Source organism: Cyprinus carpio, chromosome A8 (genome assembly GCF_018340385.1).
Source record: "Cyprinus carpio isolate SPL01 chromosome A8, ASM1834038v1, whole genome shotgun sequence".
Lineage (NCBI taxonomy): Eukaryota > Metazoa > Chordata > Actinopteri > Cypriniformes > Cyprinidae > Cyprinus > Cyprinus carpio.
In genome coordinates, this window is record NC_056579.1 from 6,870,808 (window position 1) to 6,890,435 (window position 19,628).

General features: G+C 38.0%; 1 pseudogene; it reads right to left on the minus strand.

The window, feature by feature from the left end:
- Positions 1-16,140, minus strand: part of LOC109059029 — a 32,699-nt pseudogene extending 16,559 nt beyond the window's left edge.
- Between the last annotated feature and the right edge of the window lie 3,488 nt (positions 16,141-19,628).

The following is a 19,628-nucleotide window of genomic DNA, read 5'->3' on the forward strand; positions in this document are numbered from 1 at the left end:
TGCTAAGAAGTTGCCACAAGACTACAACACCCCTGAGTTAGACCTAAACCAGCTGGTTGAGGCTATGATTTTTTTTCAGAAGGGAAACGCAGCTTGTGTTCTTTTACCTATTCATGTGACTGAATGGTTTAAAATGCTTGAATGTTTACCCCTAAAAGTGAGTGAACAACGCAAATCAAGGAAGGAATTTTATTTCACTATTCAAGATAGCCCATCAGGCAGGGCGATGGTATATTTTGGTAGCCTGACTGGAATACACAATAGCTCCGGGACGTCAGGCTAGTGATTTTGCGAGCCCTAAGTATTGACTTTTTGTTTTTTGACTCTTTCTGTTTCTGTCCCTCAATCTTAGCTCTTGTTCTTTCATTCACGTTCTTTTTGTACAGAAGCTATACCTTGAGATAAAAGAATGCAAACACTTGTAATTGTAATACACAATGTAATTGTCAAGAGCATGCTATGAAGATTTCATTGATTGATGCTCTCTGATGCCTCTATCCATTAAGGACGTATATGCACAAAGTAGCTGATGTCAATGATGAATATATCTTTTAGTGTCTTTAAACAGTCATAAATAGATCACTCCTGGACTTCAATATGCTGCAGCATTTAATAACATGGTATAAAGTACTAAGTAAATGAAAGTACTAAGCATGAAGATGTATAAATCTAGTACAGTTTAACATGTGAAATCTTGTGATGCATCACTGCCCTGTTGAAAAAGACCATCTTACACAAGCATGAATTTTAATGGTGGTTCAGGCTGGTTTGTGTTGTTGAGTGCTGGTCTAATCTGTGGATAGCATAGCCACCCTCTTTTTACAAGACCGTGAACTTCTTAACTACAAGTATGTGTTTTCAACCAACACCCAAAACAAAAGCATGCTAGTATACATACAGTGGCCTCAAAAAGTACTGTTCACTTAAATTAAACTTTAAAAAAATCTAGGAATATCTTATTCCTATCCTAATCCTATTAACCTTCAAAGAGTGTTGATTTAGCATTATTTATATAGGATTATAGTATATTGATACTTTGAGTTAGTTTTTAATGTTTATATTTTCTGCTGGCTGTGCTGGAAGACCAGCTTAAACCAGCTTAGACTGGCAAACCAGCTTAGGAATCAATTGGTTAAAGGCCACTGAAAAGAAGTTTTAGCATCATTTGTTAGGAAATGGTTACTTGCCACTTGATTAGATATTTTTCATCTACAGCAATGAAATTCAGACATTTGTAATTGTGATGTCAATTCTGTCATCATTTACTCATGTCGTTCCAAACCTGTATGACTTACTTTATTGTGGAACACAAAATAAAATATTTTGGAAAATTTTGATAACTAACTAGTTTCGTTCATAGCTTCCCACTGATTTCCATTGTATGGACAAAACATGAGGGTGAGTAAATGATGACACAATGTTTATTTTTGGGTAGACTGGGATTTAAGTGTCCAGAAAACTCTTTGAGGCCAATTAAAACTTCAAAATATCAGTGTCTGAGGTGACATGTGCACTTTTACCTTTGTATAAACTCCCCAGGAGAGTTCCGTCTCCGTCACCATGACAACAATCCCAAACATTCCAAAAATCAGGGCGTAGTCGCTAAGGCGCTTGCGTTTTTCGAACAGCACCCTCCGGTGCCCGAGCTTATGGCCAATGTCCTTGTTCTTCTTATGCGGAGCGCTGCATGGTCTTTGCCTCACAAGGTTCTCGCTGGACTGCTTACTAGGGTCTTCCTCGTTCCCTTTGGAGACCACCACCTCCAGGCCGGAAGTGTGCAGGGTCTGCAAAGGCTGTGTCTCAGAGTCCAGCTCTGCTAGGTTCCTCCGGGACGCCCCCAGACTGGAGTGGTCTGACTATGCCCCCATTGTACTTGCAGCTGTTCATGGCTATCTGAGGATACTGTGGGCTGCCGTGGGACAGGGAAGGCCGCGATCCAGCATGGCTCAGCCTGTTGGCATCCGCATTCACCTGCCAGAAATGAAAAGATATTTTAGCATTGTCTTTTGTGTCCAGGAGCTTGTGATATGGCTGAGGGGGAGAGCCCTACCAATTCGCAACAATGCTGATTTAATGGATATTTCTTTAAAAAAAATATGTTATATGCCAGCATCTACAGGGTTATAATGCATGTGGAAGGAGAATCGTCTACGGACCGTGACAACTGAGAAATGCAGCTTTGGTAAGCATAAAAAATATTATTGAATGATAGTGTAATGATGAATCTGTATTTAGAAGACAAATGAGTTGCTAAAATTTCTACAATTAAATCTCATTTTACGTAATATTTACTCAAAATGAAAACAATCAGACAATAGAAATGGTTTACTTCGTATAGAGGAACTAAAAGTGGGGAGACATGTAATCTAATATACCAGTTAATAAAAATAAAAAAGCTGTAACATTGAAAGCATGAGATCATGCAACATTTTTCACAGTGTTTGGAATTTAGTGAATATTTTACCTAATTATATTACAGACCAGTAAATACAGCGAAATACTTGCAATAATGCTTAAGAAGATGATACAAAAAAACTTGCTCACAATAATCTCACATTATTAAATTATTTCTGAATTGAATTTTTATTCTGAATTTATACTGTTCTAATTTTCATGGCAATAAGGATCCATTTCTGTTATCTAGCTACTGCTGCTGGGCTGACACAATGCCAACTCATTTGCAGAGACCTACTTCTGTAATGTCATTTTCTGATAGGCAGCGCAGAATGTAGACCCACATTCTAAACGACTAGAGAGACACCAGTGGATTAGAAATGACAGCTGCTTTGAAAACAGTACTGAATACATATACAAACATACACTGCTGATCAGGCATAGTTAACCAAAACTAGTTGTGGCACCACCTGAAAACCATTCAAATCACAAACCCGGTTTTGCTGGTTTACCTGAACCTTTGTAAAGACCATGTCAAGTCCAAAATCACTGCTTAAACATCCATCTTCCTCATCATAACTTACAGTTTCACTGTTTTTACTTGAAAAATTTTGTTTATCCATGTTACTGCACTGGGCTGTACTGAATACATCTATGCAGATACTGCTACTAGATACTGACACTTAAACTTATACCATTCAGGACTAGAAAAAAATTAATAAAGACACCCAAGAGTAAATTTTATATCAAGGCCCCTTGTGGGCGACAGTTCTCATGGAGTCTTTCAAATAGCTTTCTGCTGACATGGCAACAAAGAATATATATTCTGTACAGCTTTTTGTGTTTGTTTTCCTCAAAACAGACTGTGGGAACTTGTCCAAAAGTACGGTCTTGTGCTATCTGTACCCTTTTAGGAACACTCTGAATATCCATTTTAATATACTATAATGCACACTACAATACTACATATTTCTAGAAACTAAGAATTTTTTTTAAGATCATCTTTAATCTATAAAAATTAATATTTTATATAATCTACATTTTGTTACAATTGCATGCATTTTGTTACTTAAAGGGGTCATCGGATGCCCATTTTCCACAAGTTGATATGATTCTTTAGGGTCTTAATGAAAAGTTTGTAACATAGTTTGGTTAAAATTTCTCAGTGGTAGTGTAAAAAACACCTTTTTTACCCTGTCAAAAAGTGTTTTTTTGTGAGGTTTGTGTTTTGTAGCATTTTCCTTTAAATGTTAATGAGCTCTGCTGACCCCGCCCCACTCTTCCGTGCCGCTCTCTGAGGGACTGTTTACTTTAGTCGCATTCATCGTGAAACTTGCTAACTAGCACATTATCAGGAAAGGTGATTTGCAAAGATTCATTAAAAAAATCTTACACTCAGTTTTTCTGTTGGTGAAGCTGGACCACGAATGATTTGCGCAAAGACAAACGCATTTAGGTAGATCGGGGGCGCATTCCATACAGAAACAAATGTAATCCACTGCGTCTTCAGCAGCTCAGATGTCGGGAGTAAATGACAACTGCTATGTTCATTATTACATCCAACAACAAAACACCTTATTCGCTTAGGAGACGTTCTTGTCTACATCTGCTCCAACGTCGAAACAATGGCAGAGTGATGACAGCTCACTCAGGGCGGGTCTAGAGTAAGACACCAGTCAGGTCTGTGCTGAAACGCTACTGTCAATCAAACTATCATGGGAGGGGCCTGTCTGTGTGACGTCACAAAGACAGGCATCTGAGATGGGCTTAATTTGAGAAAGGGGTAAAGATTTTAGTAGATTAAAAAAAAAACACTGGGTGGATTTTATCATTATAGGGTGGTTGTGCACACACACTGACAACAAACATTTCAATTCAAACAACTTGTAAAAGTTCATGTAGCATCCGATTACCCCTTTAAAAGTCAACATGGTTTGATAAAAAGTTTAAATAATTCATCAATGATGGCAAAATATTATGAATTTGTTAAAAAGTACAACATAAAAACTGCACCAAATAAATACAACCCAAGCCTAAATGTAACAAAACCCAACACCTAAACCTAACCATCACTCAACTGTAACATTTTCTGACGATCAAAATCATAACTTCATTATACAATGCCATCATGTTGTACAAATTATTATAGATTTGTAATGAGAATGTTTTGGCAAAAGCAAACATGGAGAAGTATTAAAAACTAAGAACAGAAAGCCACTTAAATCCCATTCACACCAAAAACGACCATGATCATGATAACAATAACTATATTAGCATTCCACACCAATGCACAATAACATTCCGTTTATAATAAGCACATGCTGCAGTTATGTAATTCTGCCACTTTAAATGCTCAAGCTCTTTAAAAGCAGGATGGATTAGCTGTCAATATTTTTATCGTTCATCAGCTGGAAGAATAAAAATTGTTCTGAAAGTGATTCCAATGATATTGTTCCTCTGTGCCGTCATTGTTATATTATAGTTGTTGTGTGGACTCTCAGGCCTTTACTGTAGGAAAACATACATACTTTGGAGTATATTTGGAGAACTTCTACTTCGACAGATTTCTCTGAAATATTGTTGGCTATATTAGCTAGAGAGAAATATATCAATTGTCCTTGTACCACTTATGTGTATATTCTACTTTAAAATACACTGGAGTTATAGACATCATAAAACAGACCCAGAGGTTCAGAACTGATTTCCTACAAGCAGCGACTGTCTCTCTGTTGAAAGAGCTCCAGGGATCAATTGCAATACATAGCAAAGCTCCTGTCAAAACTTTCACTCTTTCCAAGGCCAACATGGTCTGCCAGTTGCCAAATGAGCTCTTTTTTTCTTTTAATGTCCAGAGAGAGCCAATAGTCATTGTGTTATTAGTCTTTCATCCTGGAACTGTTAAAAGGTACAATATACTAATATCTGTTCCCAAAAATGTGAATACTGACATTATCCTGAAGTTTAATCTATTTTAATATGTATTTTATTTTCCTGTGACAGTAAAGCTAAGCTGTAGCAGACACCATCTTCAGTGGGATTACCCATTGCAAGCACCTACATCCATCGAAGAATAACATTGCTTTTGTTAGGGCTGGGGAGAAGGCAACAACAGCTGCCACGGCCTTTTCTTCTGACTTGCTAACATCTACACAAGACTGGGAGCTGAAAGTCGACTTGGGGAGGCATCGGAAGTTCCCAGAAACCATTGCCATAACATTGCTAAGGCCATATATGGTACTGAGCTCAGAAGCCTCCAAGCAGATCATCCTCTTAGAACTTACAGTCCCCTGGGAGGACTATATCGAGGAGGCCAACGACAGGAAGAGAACCAAGTACACAGAGCTGGTAGAAAAGTGCCGAAGGAACAGATGGTGAGCAAGGTGCAAGCCTATAGAGGTGGGAGGTAGAGGGTTTACACCCTGGTGTCCAGTGCTACCTTGATCAACCCCAGCTGGGTGATCTGGATGACCCCAGGGAACATCACTGATGATGTGTCCAGGAGCATCACTAAAGTATATACAGTCATATGAAAAAGTTAGGACACCCTATTGAATTCCATTCTGTATCAGGGCTTGATATTAAATGTTTTTGCACTTTTGAAGACCTTAAATTTTGGAAAATAAAACCTCAGATGAACAGCAACACATGACATATTGCACCGTGTCATTATTTATTTCACAAAAATAAAAGCCAAAATGGAAAAGCCATTTGTGACAAAGTTAGGACACCCTTACTGTTAACATAGGAATGAAGAGGGTAAGTAACAATCAAGCACTGCTAATCAAATACTTTTGATTAATTGATTATAAGCAAGTGTGAGCACCTCCATAAAAGCAGAAGTTTTGGCAGTTTGCTGGTCTGGAGCCTTAAGGTGTGTGTTAACACAATGCCAAGGAGGAAAGACATCAGCAATTACCTTAGAGAAGCAATTGCTGCTGCTATCAATCTGGGAAGAGTAATATGGCTGTTTCCAAACAATTTGAAGTAGTGGTCGACCGATATATTGCCAAGGCCGATATCGGCCAATATTTGGAATTTTTCAAATATCAGCATCGGCCGATAAGTTTTTCTGCTCAGTTGATGTGTTTGAGGCTTTTATTTTGACGGCTCACACGACTTTTATTTTGATGGTGCTTAAAACGGCAGCGCCTGAGCACACAGTGCTCACATTCTCCCTCTTGTTCACTCCCTGCGTTCCATTTGGAAGGGCTCATCCCTATGCCCTAATCCCTACAAAGGGTTTAGCCTCCGGAGTGAGAGCTTTGAAGGGTTGAAGAGTGTAGAGGGCCAAACAACTGTTTCTTGAAGTGCCCTTCTGCGTCATCATCATGCGTTCACACGGAGGCGCCGTCATCATGCAAAGAATCTGCGCAAAGGATCATGGGAGTCCGAAGTGTCCATCAGTTGTACCCTTCGAAGGGGCTATTTTTTAGCACTTTGGTTTGGAACGACCCTTCAACATGGTGGCCATGATTGTTTTCACTCCAAAGTGCCCTTCAGATGGCGATATATCTGGTTTGGAACGCACCGACTGTCGTTGTTAACAGTTCTTTCTAATACGGATAGAAGTCTGTCTAATAATCCGATAGAATGGTTAAACAAAGGAATTAAAATGTATACAAAAAGTATAATAACGCTTGCTTTTATATTATTAGTTATAGAAAGGCAAACATTATAATACTTTCTCGTTTGCCGTCAGCATTAAGCTAATACGCATTATATAATTACAACAAATCTTTGAATGACTAATGAATATTTCATTTCACAAACCTTGAAAACTTAGTCGAATGTCCCAGGTGTGGGATCTTGTGAAGTGTGCATGTGACCTGTATGATCAAGTGTTCTTTGTGTGACGGACAGTCCGTGTTAACTGAATGCTTTAAACTTTAAACTCATGATTTAAAATTATGCTGCGGTTTATGCATTTGCCCACTGTCATATTCATGTCATTTTCTCTGTGTGCTGTATGTAAAATGAGTGTTACCCTGGCTGTATTTGAAAAATATGATTCCCAATGCACACAAATGTCCCAGAATACTGAGTGCCCTGTTGGTCACAGTGTTTACTTCCTTTTTAATTATATTTTTATTAAATATGTATTTATTTGTGAAAAATACTTTGTCATCTTAAGTATAAGTATGTTCATTTTACACATTTATTTTTTTAATGTTCGCAAAGTTGTATCTGAACAAACCATAAGACTTCTAGAACAAAGTCCTTTGAACAGACGAGACCAAAGTGGAGATGTTTGGCCATAATGCACAGTGCCATGTTTGGTGAAAGCCTAAAGAGCATATCAGCACAAACACCTCAAAACAAAAAGTCACGCATGCTGCTGGAGGGCTGAAGATTTTGGGCTTGTTTTGTAGCCACAGGACCTGGGCACCTCACAGTCACTGAATCAACCATGAACTCCTCTATATACCAAAGTATTTTAGAGTCAAAAGTGAGAGACTGTGAGGTGAGGCCATCCGTCCGACAGCTAAAGTTGGGCCAAAATTGGGTCATGCAACAGGACATTGATCTCAAGCACACCAGCAAATCTACAACAGAACGGCTGAAAAGAGAAATCAAGGTGTTGCAGCAGTCCAGTAAAAAGTCCAGACCTCATCCTGACCGAAAAGCTGTGGCGAGAGACGTTGTAAAGAATAGTGAGCCAAAATTCCTCCAGAACGATGTGAGAGACTTATGAAGTCATACAGAAAATTATTACTTCACGTTACTGCTGCTGAAAGTGGATCTACAGGCAAGTGTATCATAGGTTGTTCTAACTTTGTCACACATGGCTTTTCCAGTTTGGCTTTATTTTTGTTAAATAAATAATGACACAGTGTGATATGTAATGTGATGTTGTTCATCTGAGGTTTTATTTTCCAATTTTAAGATCTGCCAAGGACTAGATAACTTTTTTTATTATGACCTGATACAGAAAACCATGGAATTCAATAGGGTGTCCTTACTTTTTCACATGACTGTATAAATATATATAAAGTGACAGTATAGTCCAATATATTCCAAATGATCAAAGTTCTAGTCACATTTTTTACAAATATAAATACTGTACATGGAGAAATCCCTTATTTTTGATTGCAAAGCTTCAGTATCTTGGCAAATCCCCACACAGTTAGTGACATTGATCTATTCTGAAACTCTAGAGGAGGTACATTGATTACTGTATTTTTTAAGCAAAAGTCTCCATTTGCTCTCTATTTAATCACTGCTGTCAAGAGAAACAATTGGGATATTACAGAGATCTCATTTGTGATTTTTCTTTCCAATGGGATGCACCACAATGTAACTTCCAACATAAATGACAGCACAGCTGCTGTAACAACAAAAGATATAAATTCTTTGCATGACCTTGAAGAGTCAGTTAAAATACACAGCTGCACGGTTGGAGAACATTTTTATGCGGATTTGGGATACATCTACAAAACTGATCATATATCACTCACAAAAACAACATCTGCTCATCTCCATTTTGATGCAACAGGCTAAGAATGTACCAAGTTGCAATGACGTTTTTATTGTCTCAGCCTCACAATTTCACATTTTGCTAATTTTCCATATTAACCAATATTCTCTTCTATGCCTGTCAAAGCGGGGCCCTTAGACTTCACCCTCCCCTGCTCCTTCGTTCCCCTCTCTGCAAGCTTTGGTCTGTACAAATTCAATTTAGCAAATCTATTTTGACATTGAATTTGAACTCATTCAGATGTGGCATCGGACTCTCTGTTCCTCAGGTCTCTTCCTGTAATGAAATGTCTGCAGCAGACATGAGAGCTGATTACAGATCCTGCTATTCGAGAATATCTTTTCTAACTGCTCTCCACTATTAAAATGTGATCTTTACATCCAGACATCTTCCCTCATCTCATGTTGAAAAAATTGCACCTCAGGGCCTGTTCGATATAAGAGACAAAATAAAAAAAAAACATTTGTATGTGATTTGTTTCAGCCGTTATTATTTTTATGTAGATTGAGCCATGATAACTGGAGAAGGCTATTGGTTAGCATTTCAATAAAAGTTGCCTGTCTGATGCAGGACCATCGGGGGTTTGCAATTAGAAATCTACAATCTTTGCTCAACCACATAACTTTTTGAGCCAATCAAAGGAGCTGTAAATGCCATGTGATTAAACATTCTGAACTCTGAAAATATTTAGGCCTACATTTCAGATACAGTCCCAACCACTAATATTGGCACCCTTGGTAAACTTGAGCAAAGGTGGCTGTGAAAATAAATCTTTTTGATCTTTAATTCAAAAAATTCACTAAATTCTAACCTATCACTGAAGTAAAACAATTGAAATTAGAGGAAAACTCACATTATGAAATAAATGTTTTTCCCCAATGCATTTTGGCCACAATTATTGGCACCCCTAGAAATTCTTATGAGTAAGATATCTCTGAAGTATATTCCCATTCATATTTAAAAAAAAAAAAAATAGCACACCAGGGTGACTATGAGCATGAAATTCTCCAGCCATGACTTCCTATTCCACAGGATTATAAATATGAGGAACACAAAGGCCAAGTTATTTTTATGATTAATATATAAGTGTATTATATTATAATTTATTTCTGATGTGCAGAACAAGATTGTTGAGCTTCACAAAATAGAAAGTGGCTGTAAGAAAATAGCTAAAGCATTTAAAATCCCCATTTCCACCATCTGGGCAATAATTAAGAAGATCCAGTCAACTAAAGATGTTACAAATCTGCCTGGAAGAAGAAGTGTTTCTATATCGTCCTAATGCATGGTGAGGAGGAGAGTTTGAGTGGCCAAAGACTCTCCAAGGATCACAGCTGGAGAATCGCAGATATTAATTGAGTCTTGGGGTCAAAAAGCCTAAAAAACAATTAAAAAAAAAATTCCACAGCTCCTACATCACATCATGTTGTTCGGGAAGGTTTCAAGAAAAATCCTCTTCACTCATCCAAAAACAAACTCCAGCATATTCAGTTGTCAGTTATAAATGGGTCTTCAAGCAGGACTGGCTTCTATGGTCACATAAAATTTAAAAAAGAGCTTTTTGATAGCAAACCCACCAGATAAAGTTACCCATAACAAAAAGTTACCCATGCCCACAGTTAAATATACTGCTGGATCTTTAATGTTGCAGGCCTATTTTTCAGCCGGAGGTCCTGGACATCTTGTTCAGATACTGGCATCATGGATCCTATCAAATACCAACAGATAAAAAAAAATCTAAACCTGATTGCCTCTGTTAGAAATCTTATAATAAGCAAGGGTTGGATCTTCCATCAGATCAATGATCCAAAACAAACATCAAAATCAACACAAAAATGTGTCACTGAGCCAAAAGGAAGCTTCTGCCATGGCCGTCTCAGTTCTCTGATCTGAACCCTATAGAAAATGTTATTTCATAATATGATTTTCCCTCCACTTTCCATTGTTTTACTTCAATGATAAGTTAGAATTTTGTTAATTTTTTGAATGAAAGATCAAAAAGATAAACAATGCAGATTTATTTTCACACCCACCTTTACTCATATTTACCAAGGGTGCCAATATTAGTGGTTGGGACTGTATGTACCAATATTGAATTGCATATAAAATATTAGATTGAAACTAATCGGATCTATTTATGATAAATATATAAACCTTGCTATTGTGTATCAAAAACATTCCCTTTATTAGGGAATATTATTGTATGACTGCATAATCCAAATGGTTTGAAATTCTAAATGCAATTCAAATAAATAAATATTAAATTTAGGCTTAAATATTTTAATAATGAGTGTAGAGCTGCAATGCTGATGGCATCACAAGAACACCCAGTCCTAAACCCTTCATAAGCAATATACATATAACAATGTAATAAGAAAAAAAAAACCAATTTCACTATTATTATTGCTCATACATATCATTATTCCTCCCATAACAACTCATCCCGCAACAGTAATACAGACATGAATGATGACTCAAATCATGCCTATTACATTTCTAATTGACTTTTTTGTTTGTTTTTTTGCATGGAGGATGATTTTATCATCTATCATCTTTATCTCTGAAAAAAAAGGTAGCTTGTAGGCAGCAAGCAGTTGGCCTAGGAACAAGCAAATTAGCTATAACCTAACAATGCAGTTGAAACTGTGAATACTGAAAAAAAATTGTCCAGCCAACTCCAGCATCATGAAAAGTAGCCAATAAACTAGATTTTTACAATGTTTCTCATGCAAAACTGTTTCCTGAATCATAGGTTAAAAAGACTTTTACATCCTCAAGCAATTGACTTCATAACATCATTTTCATCGTTTTCCTAGTTAAATTTAGTGCACAATCACACAAATAACTGCAGGGGCTTTCATGGGCTAAAAGACAACAAGAACAAAAGCATCAGAATCAAGAACACGGTTTCCAAATCAAAGTTTTTGATAACACTTTATTTTACAGTGTCCTTGTTACACCTTATGTACTAACTTTAGTGATAACAGTAAATTCATAATTACAACTGACCCTATTCAACTTACCCTAAACCCTAAATTGTTGTTAATTAATTAATATGAATTAGTACCTAACACTTAGTACCTAAATGTATATAATGTATAAATGTACAATTTTCACTTTTTGTAATTTCAAATCTTTTTTTTTTTGTTGTTGTTGTTGTCGCCGTCATCATCACATTATAGAAAATGAGAATGATCAGGTATTTAAAAATAGATGGATAAATCATACCTGAAATAGCATAAGGTGTTTTAACTGGTAGCATCAATAATTCAAAGCAATGCTTGAGTATGTTAGTTTCAGAACATATTTTATTAAAGGAATAGTTCACCCCCAAAAAATGAAAATTTGCTGAAAATGTACTCACTCTCAGCGTCAGGCCATCAAAGATGATTATGAGTTTGCTTTTTTTTAGTATCACAACACTTGCTTAATGAATGATTCTCTGCAGTGAATGGGTGCCGTCAGAATGAGAGTCTAAACAGCTGATAAAAACATCATAATAATCCACAAGTAGTCCACATAACTCCTGTCCATCAATTAACATCTTGTGAAGCGAAAAGCTGTGAGTTTGTAACAAATTAATCTATCATTATGGCATTTTAACTTTAATCCACTGTTTCTGTATAGAAGTTGATAATAAAACTATTTCTTTGGTGAAAAAGTCCATCCCCTGTTGTCCTCACATATCAAAATCCACTGACATATTTGTTTAGAAATGTTTCTGCTTGTAAACTCTGCTTGATCTATGCATATTTCTCTCTTGATTCGGGCGAAACGACTTTTTCACTGGAGGAAGCGTTATTATGAATAATGGACTTGTATTTCAGCCAGAAGCATTGGTTTGAAATTTAAAACATCTTGATTTGTTTACAAGTATAAACACACAGATTTTTGCTTCATAAGACGTTAATTGTTTGATTAGAGTCGTGTGGATTATCGGGATGTTTTTATCAGCTGTTTGAACTCTCATTCTGACAACACCCATTCACTGCAGAGGATCCATTTGTTGAGACAGTGATGAAAAGCTAAATTTCTCCAACTATGTTTTCCAAAGAAGAAACAAAGTCATCTACATCTTGGATGACCTGAGGGTGAGCACATTTTCAGCCATTTTTCTTTTTTTTTTTTGTGCGTGAACTATTCCTTTAATAATCTATACTTTCCCAGCAATAGGGTTTGACATAGTCTGACTTCCAGTAGATACAAACACACATACCATATAGGTATTGCAGAGCCCTCGGCCTGTTGCAGTTCGAATACACACAGAGACAAGAGAGCTCAGCCAATTATACTCTCCACAAATTACCCTTGATTAAGCAGCAGAACAACAGCTGCAGAGCAACAACACCCGGAGATTCTCCCCTCTGCCTGCTCACTCACTGAACCAGTCATTCCCGCAACATCCACAGCACATCCCAGTGCTTTCACTCCCTCTCATGCACAATCAAGAAGAAGCCTAACTGTAAACTCTGCGTAAATATTTGCATAACTATAACCCCCTGTGGAGAGAATTCTGCATAAATGTGGTTTTCCTAAAAGACCGATTTGTCTAAAAACAGCTAATTTGTCTACAAACAGCTAATCGTGTTTTTGAGCTCCCAGGGTTATTTTACTTCTTACTAATGCTGTGCATCAAACAATGAATTAAATAACAAATTAATCAAATGCCACAGGTAGAACAATCACTTTTTTTTAGAACAAGCACAATGCAGTCAAACACAATAACCAGTCAAGCAGAGAAAGAAACAGGCACTGACGCAAACAACGGGAAAGACTTATGGGAGATTTCATGGGAAGAGATCACTGATGGGTTTTACCTCCATCTGCTGTGCATTGTGAACTAAACTGATAATGTCTCTCCGTTCTGGCAGTGATGTCTAACCCGTCATGAATAATACAGGCCTGAAGTACATGTTAGTGCCACTCAGGGGGGCTTTCCCTTGGCTTGCACAGGCAGAAAATGGAACAGCGAGGCAGAAACAGGGTCGACTCTCCCACAAGGAATGAATGACACTGATTTGCCTTTCTGCCTTGCTTTTTTTGCCCCTCGGTCCTTTCAGGCGACAAATGCTCTGACAGATAGATAGATAGATAGATAGATAGATAGATAGATAGATAGATAGATAGATAGATAGATAGATAGATAGATAGATAGATAGATAGAATAATGCTTAGCTATTACTCACATAATGAGGTAGAAATATTCAGGGTTAGACTACATACGAATGATGCAGGTGTAGGAATGAATGAATGCTTCATAATGCTTACTTACTATTAAACGCCATCATGGGAATCATGGACAGCCTGTTGCAAGCACCCCCGCCTGTTCTTTCCTTCCATGCTTTCGAGGTTAACACGAATACCAATAGCAACTACAAAGCAGCCCTATGCATCTACACGGCCGAAATTTGGTGTTAAAAATGGCAAACGATTTCAAGCATGACCTCCCAGTACTGCGCTGCCTGCGTAATAGGGTGCATTGATAAAAACCGGCCACCTGTTAAGCATAAACTTCAGAGTGCATATATAAACGATGCGTATTTCATGCGCACGAACGAGTCGGTGTATGCAGGCTTACCTTATAGCCTTCGTGTCTGTGTTTATTCTCCTCGAGCCACAGGCGACTGTCAGATGACAGCGGGCTGCTTTTACTCCGCGGCGAAACGGAGTTCCTGGCTCCCTGGCATCTATCAGGCGTCCACGCACGGGCGTGATGAGCTAGATTACGCGGCTCGCCTGATCTCAAGCTGTCGTTGTCACGGTGCTGCAGCAGCAAAGCCGGCTGCTGGCTTCTCAGCTCCCCGGATCCCCTCACGCAGCAGTTGGGCAGGCTGCTCCTCAGCAGCCGCTGCTGCTGAACCTGTAGCTGGAGGGAAGGTGGAGGGTTGTGATGGTGGTGCTGCTGCTGCTGCAACAGCTGTTGATGCTCTTGCAATCCGCAGCTGCACGAACAATGATCTTGTTGGCAATTCGCAGTTTTGGCAGCCCCTCCAACACTCTGCTGCCGACTTAGGGAGGGTTTGGAACGGTCTGCGAGACTTGGGTTGATCCCTTGGCTTTTGACCGGTGCTTCCTGACTGAAAGGGCTGGGAAGGTGCTCTTGGCTCTGTTTTGGCAAGGGGTGTGCGGTCTGACCAGGGCCACCCCTGTGCTCCGTGTTTTGTTGTTGGTGGTGGTGCTGATGGACGGCTCCCGAGTAGCGATGCTGCATCCCCGCCTCACCTGCGGCGGAGTGCCGCTTTGCGTTGCAATGATCCGGCACCCTTTCGCTGCGCGCAGCCCCGGTGGAGTCAAGAAGGCCTGTTTCATTGGTAGGTTTAACCAAGACAAGCCTCATCACGTCACTATGGAGTTACAGGGAGCCCCGCCTTCATGTGACACTCGAAGTGTTAATATGAATGAGTATATTAAGAAAAGTGCACAGAACGCGGTTGCGAATTGAGGTGGGTGTGGGGAAAGCAGACTCCCCGAATAAAGGCTTGAACCCCCCTAAAGGAAAACGAGACAAAAGGATGGGGCGTCTTAGTTCAAATACATTTTTCATATAACTGCGGGTTTAACGAACAAACGCTAACAAATAAAAGTTATGTTCGCCTGAGAGTGTAACCATAGCAACAGCAAGCCCCTCGAGCACTTCCATTGCGGTCAGATTCGGGCGATGTGTGTGTGAAGGGCGAGAAGCAGGCCTATTCTTTAAGATTTAAATTCCACTGAAAACATTAGTGTTTGTTCAAAAATAATTTTTAAGATAATTGGCATTTAGCTAAATATCGCCAGATTACAGTTTGTGTGCGCAAGAGGAACCAAAACCGATTTTGTAAAAATCTAATACTTTTTCAAATAATTTAAAGTCGTCGTCCATGGCCCCCGTCTGTTTCCTTATGAGGGAGTGATGGCTTCATGGTGAAGGATCTAGGTTGCTAACACAAATCCTGCCGGTTTGATCCTCAGTAAAGGTGGCTCAGGAATTGGAGAAAAACTGAAATCACAGACCTGATCTGGCACCATTGTACTCATGGCTGGTCAAGGTGAACTGTCCACGCAGTAAGTGACATTTGAGGTGTTTTGCATCGGCAACTAAGGTTTGGCCATTTTAATAACATAAGATTATGTGCAGAAATGACCAGTTGTAATCAGTTAAAAAGATGGAAATAAAAATCTTACTATATAATGCTGAAAACATATCTACAATAATAATAGGCCTAATATTTCTGTAAGTTGTTTAAAAAAAAATACAATTTGTTATAACTCTGTGAGTTGACGGCCAGGTTATCAAGCATCTCCAAGTGACCTGCAGAAAGATCAGAGAATAAATAGACATCAGTTTAAATGAAATCTGCCTGTTCTCAAACAGTAGGCTATGCTAGTATTCAGTTTTATTCCTTCTGTCAGCACATGCACCTAAACCAATATTCAAAAAGCCTTGAAACCCAAGAGTAAAGTTGTTTCGATTTCAGGATAGTAGTGTCGGTTTTCACAGGATTGAGTGCTGATGTCAGAGAGGGTGATGCCAAAGTTTGGAGTTGAACTTCGGAGTGGATCTGGGGCACAGATGAAGAAAGCTGGTAATTTGATCTTTTTCATTAAGTAATTAGTTCTGGACACCTGTATGGGTTCCTGGGCAGAATGAAGTATCATTTGCTTGTTGGTTTTGGAGGCAATGTTGCTTACAACCACATGAATTATTAATTCCCCTAATTCCCCTTTCCCAATCCATGTTCAGAAACGTATGTGTGTTGGATTGCCTGCTGACATGACCCCAATGTGACATTGTATAATACGTTACGTTTGTTTCTGAAATACTTAGAACTGATTATTTCTTGGTTCATTTCTGCACATACTAATACAATTACATCACTTAAAGTTATAAAAGTTAACATTAGTTAATGCATACAGTATATTATAGTTTGTTAATAAATCAAGATTAATAAATGTCATTAAAAATGTTCTTTGGTAGTTCATGATACTTAATGCATTAACTAATGTAAACAAACTGAACCTGATTGTAAGGTGTTAACTACATGTCATTTTCAGCAGACAGAATCTGTAGAACTGTCTACAATCATTTTTTGTTAAATTAAATGAAACAATCTCAACACATTTCTGTAGTCTTGACATCAGAATCCAACCTCGTCGGAGGGACCAGATTGTAATTTGTAAAACCACTCAGGGCCTGGAAACAGCACACCATACAAACAGAGCAATTTTATGGGCTATCAGGTATTTAATATCCTGGTATCACTTTTACAACAGAAGGGCCATCTGTTTTCTATTTTAACCTGTACAAGAGTGCGAACATAAGTAATTCTTTTAGCAATCAAGCTGACAGCTCTTATATAAAGGCCTCTCAGTGTGCATTATTTATATATCTCCTCCACCTGTTCATTAAACTGCATTCGAACTTCTTGCCCACAGGAAGTTACACACACTCTAAATATAGATTTTTTACCTTTAACTGCCTTTCTGCTGATCTTGGATCATTTTCTTAGAAAAAATACAGGCCTGAAGAAAAGCAACACTGCCTCAAGATCAGCGGCGTGAGACGGCAACAATCAATATTCATAAATACACTAGCGCGGTTTGTGTTAAATCAGATTCATTTGCATAAAGCATAAATGTCTGTAAATGGAAAGTAACTGTTATATTCAGTTTCAGAATGGGAAAAATATCCCAGTTTAAATTAAATTGATATAGAGTCAATTTGAACACTTAAAATGTGTTAATCTCAAGTCAGCCAATCAAACTGATTAATATATTTCTGAGAACGGCTCATAAAAAACATTGCAAAATGGTTGTTCCTGTGTCGATTTTCCATTTGCATTAACTATGTTGCCATTGCAGATGCTCTTTTGTATGAAGAAACGCATGTTCCTGTCTAACAGCAAGAGAAAGATGGAGAGGCCCTGTCACAAGCAGATGAGTGTTCATTACTTTACCCTTGACGGGGGGTTTGGGCAGCGGGAAAGAGATTTCACGCTAATTTGTGGGATGACACCTTAGCCATTTACAATACATATAAAACAAACAGACCATAACACCCTCAACAACACTCTGGCCCTTTATAAACACAATTTTGAGGTAAATTGTGATTAAATATCTCCCTCCAAGCCATAAAACAGATCAAAATGGATATTTAAACAACATAAAAGAGTGAGAGGCTTGTGTGTCATAAAAATAAAGGATATTTTTCCCATGCGTCATGTACAATCAAACACAGCTGTCCGTGAATACAGTATGATAATCATCTTTGAGCAAACAGTTAGTTAAAACTGAAATAGGAGTAAAATCTTAAGGCATAATGCCTAAAATGTTTATAAACATACTGTACAATATTGACTCAGAAATGTCATATTATTTTCTTGCATTTACTCAGGAATGACACCTGTTGATTAGACCTGTATTTGCTGAATGAACTTTCCAAAAGGCTTAATCTCTGCATACAAGATTTTTAAAAAGCATAAGAATCTGACATATAGATATAAAAGCATTAATAATTTTAAACAGCATCATCCTTACCTTAAAGCAGCATCCTCATTTCCTTCGGCGAGCATGTTAGACTTGGGTCCCCTAACATACGTGAGGTTTGAGTGATGGGCGCTTTTCCGAGAAAACAGGATTTAGTCATCAGACATGCAGCTTTTTCCTCAGACGCTTGTCAGATGTAGGGGGCCGGCCGGTCTCTCTTTGAGACGCATAATTAGGATGCAGGCTGAAGAAAGGACAGCCCAGCTTGATAAGGGTTGGCATGCAAATGGATAAGGAGACAAAGAAACAAGCAGCACAGAGAGACAGAAGGACAGCAAGACACTATATGTTGCACACACCACGCCACTTTCTGCTGTAAGTGTCGGGTATCATTATTGCGTCCACTGCTCGGGTTGGCTGAGGTAGTCGAATACATTGAGGTCCGCAGATGAGGAAATAGAGGGGAGAGAAATCTGCGATTGATGCTCAGCAGTTCAAAGGCCTTCCCAAACCCTCTTATCTTTCCCGCCACAGAGGCAGCTCAGATAAAAGAGCAACACACATCACACCAAGTGTTGGACGGAAACATGGATAGGTGAGATGTACATGTATACAACCAGCAGGGTTCAGTGCGTTGAAGTGCATGTATGGTCCTCAATTCAAGCTTCAGTTTAAGACTGCAGTGTAGAGGGTTGATTTTAGATTGACAGAGGGATATATTTGGTCAATGTGTGTCATTAAAGTATGTAGCAATGCTAGAGGGACACAGTATAAAATGTGGGAAAATATTTTAGGGGTCCAAAAGTCTTCTAAAAAAGGGTGAATGATTAAAATGCTTCTGGTTTGCAATTTTCAATTTTTTTTTCTCCTAATTTTATTCTTAATTGTAAAAAAACAAACAAATGAATTGTCATTTTGGTTAATGTTTGTCACTAAATAATTTAGAAAGACACAATGTGGAAAAATACAGTGGGGCCCAAAGGTCCTATCTATCTTTTTCTCATTTTTCTAATATATTTTTATATCTATTTTTTTTTTTTAAATAAAACAGTGGCTGTTTGTCACTAAATATGTGAATAGGACATGATACAAAATGCAGAAATAAAAACACAGTGGGGTCTAAAAGTATACAAAAAAATAAATAAAATAATAATAATAATTAAATCGCTTGTTTTGCATTTGTCTTTTTTAAAATAAAAATAAAATAAAATGTTCAGCATTTTTCTAAACCAATAATTGTTATGATAAAATTATTTATTAGTTTTGGTTAATGTTTATCATTAAATGATTTAAC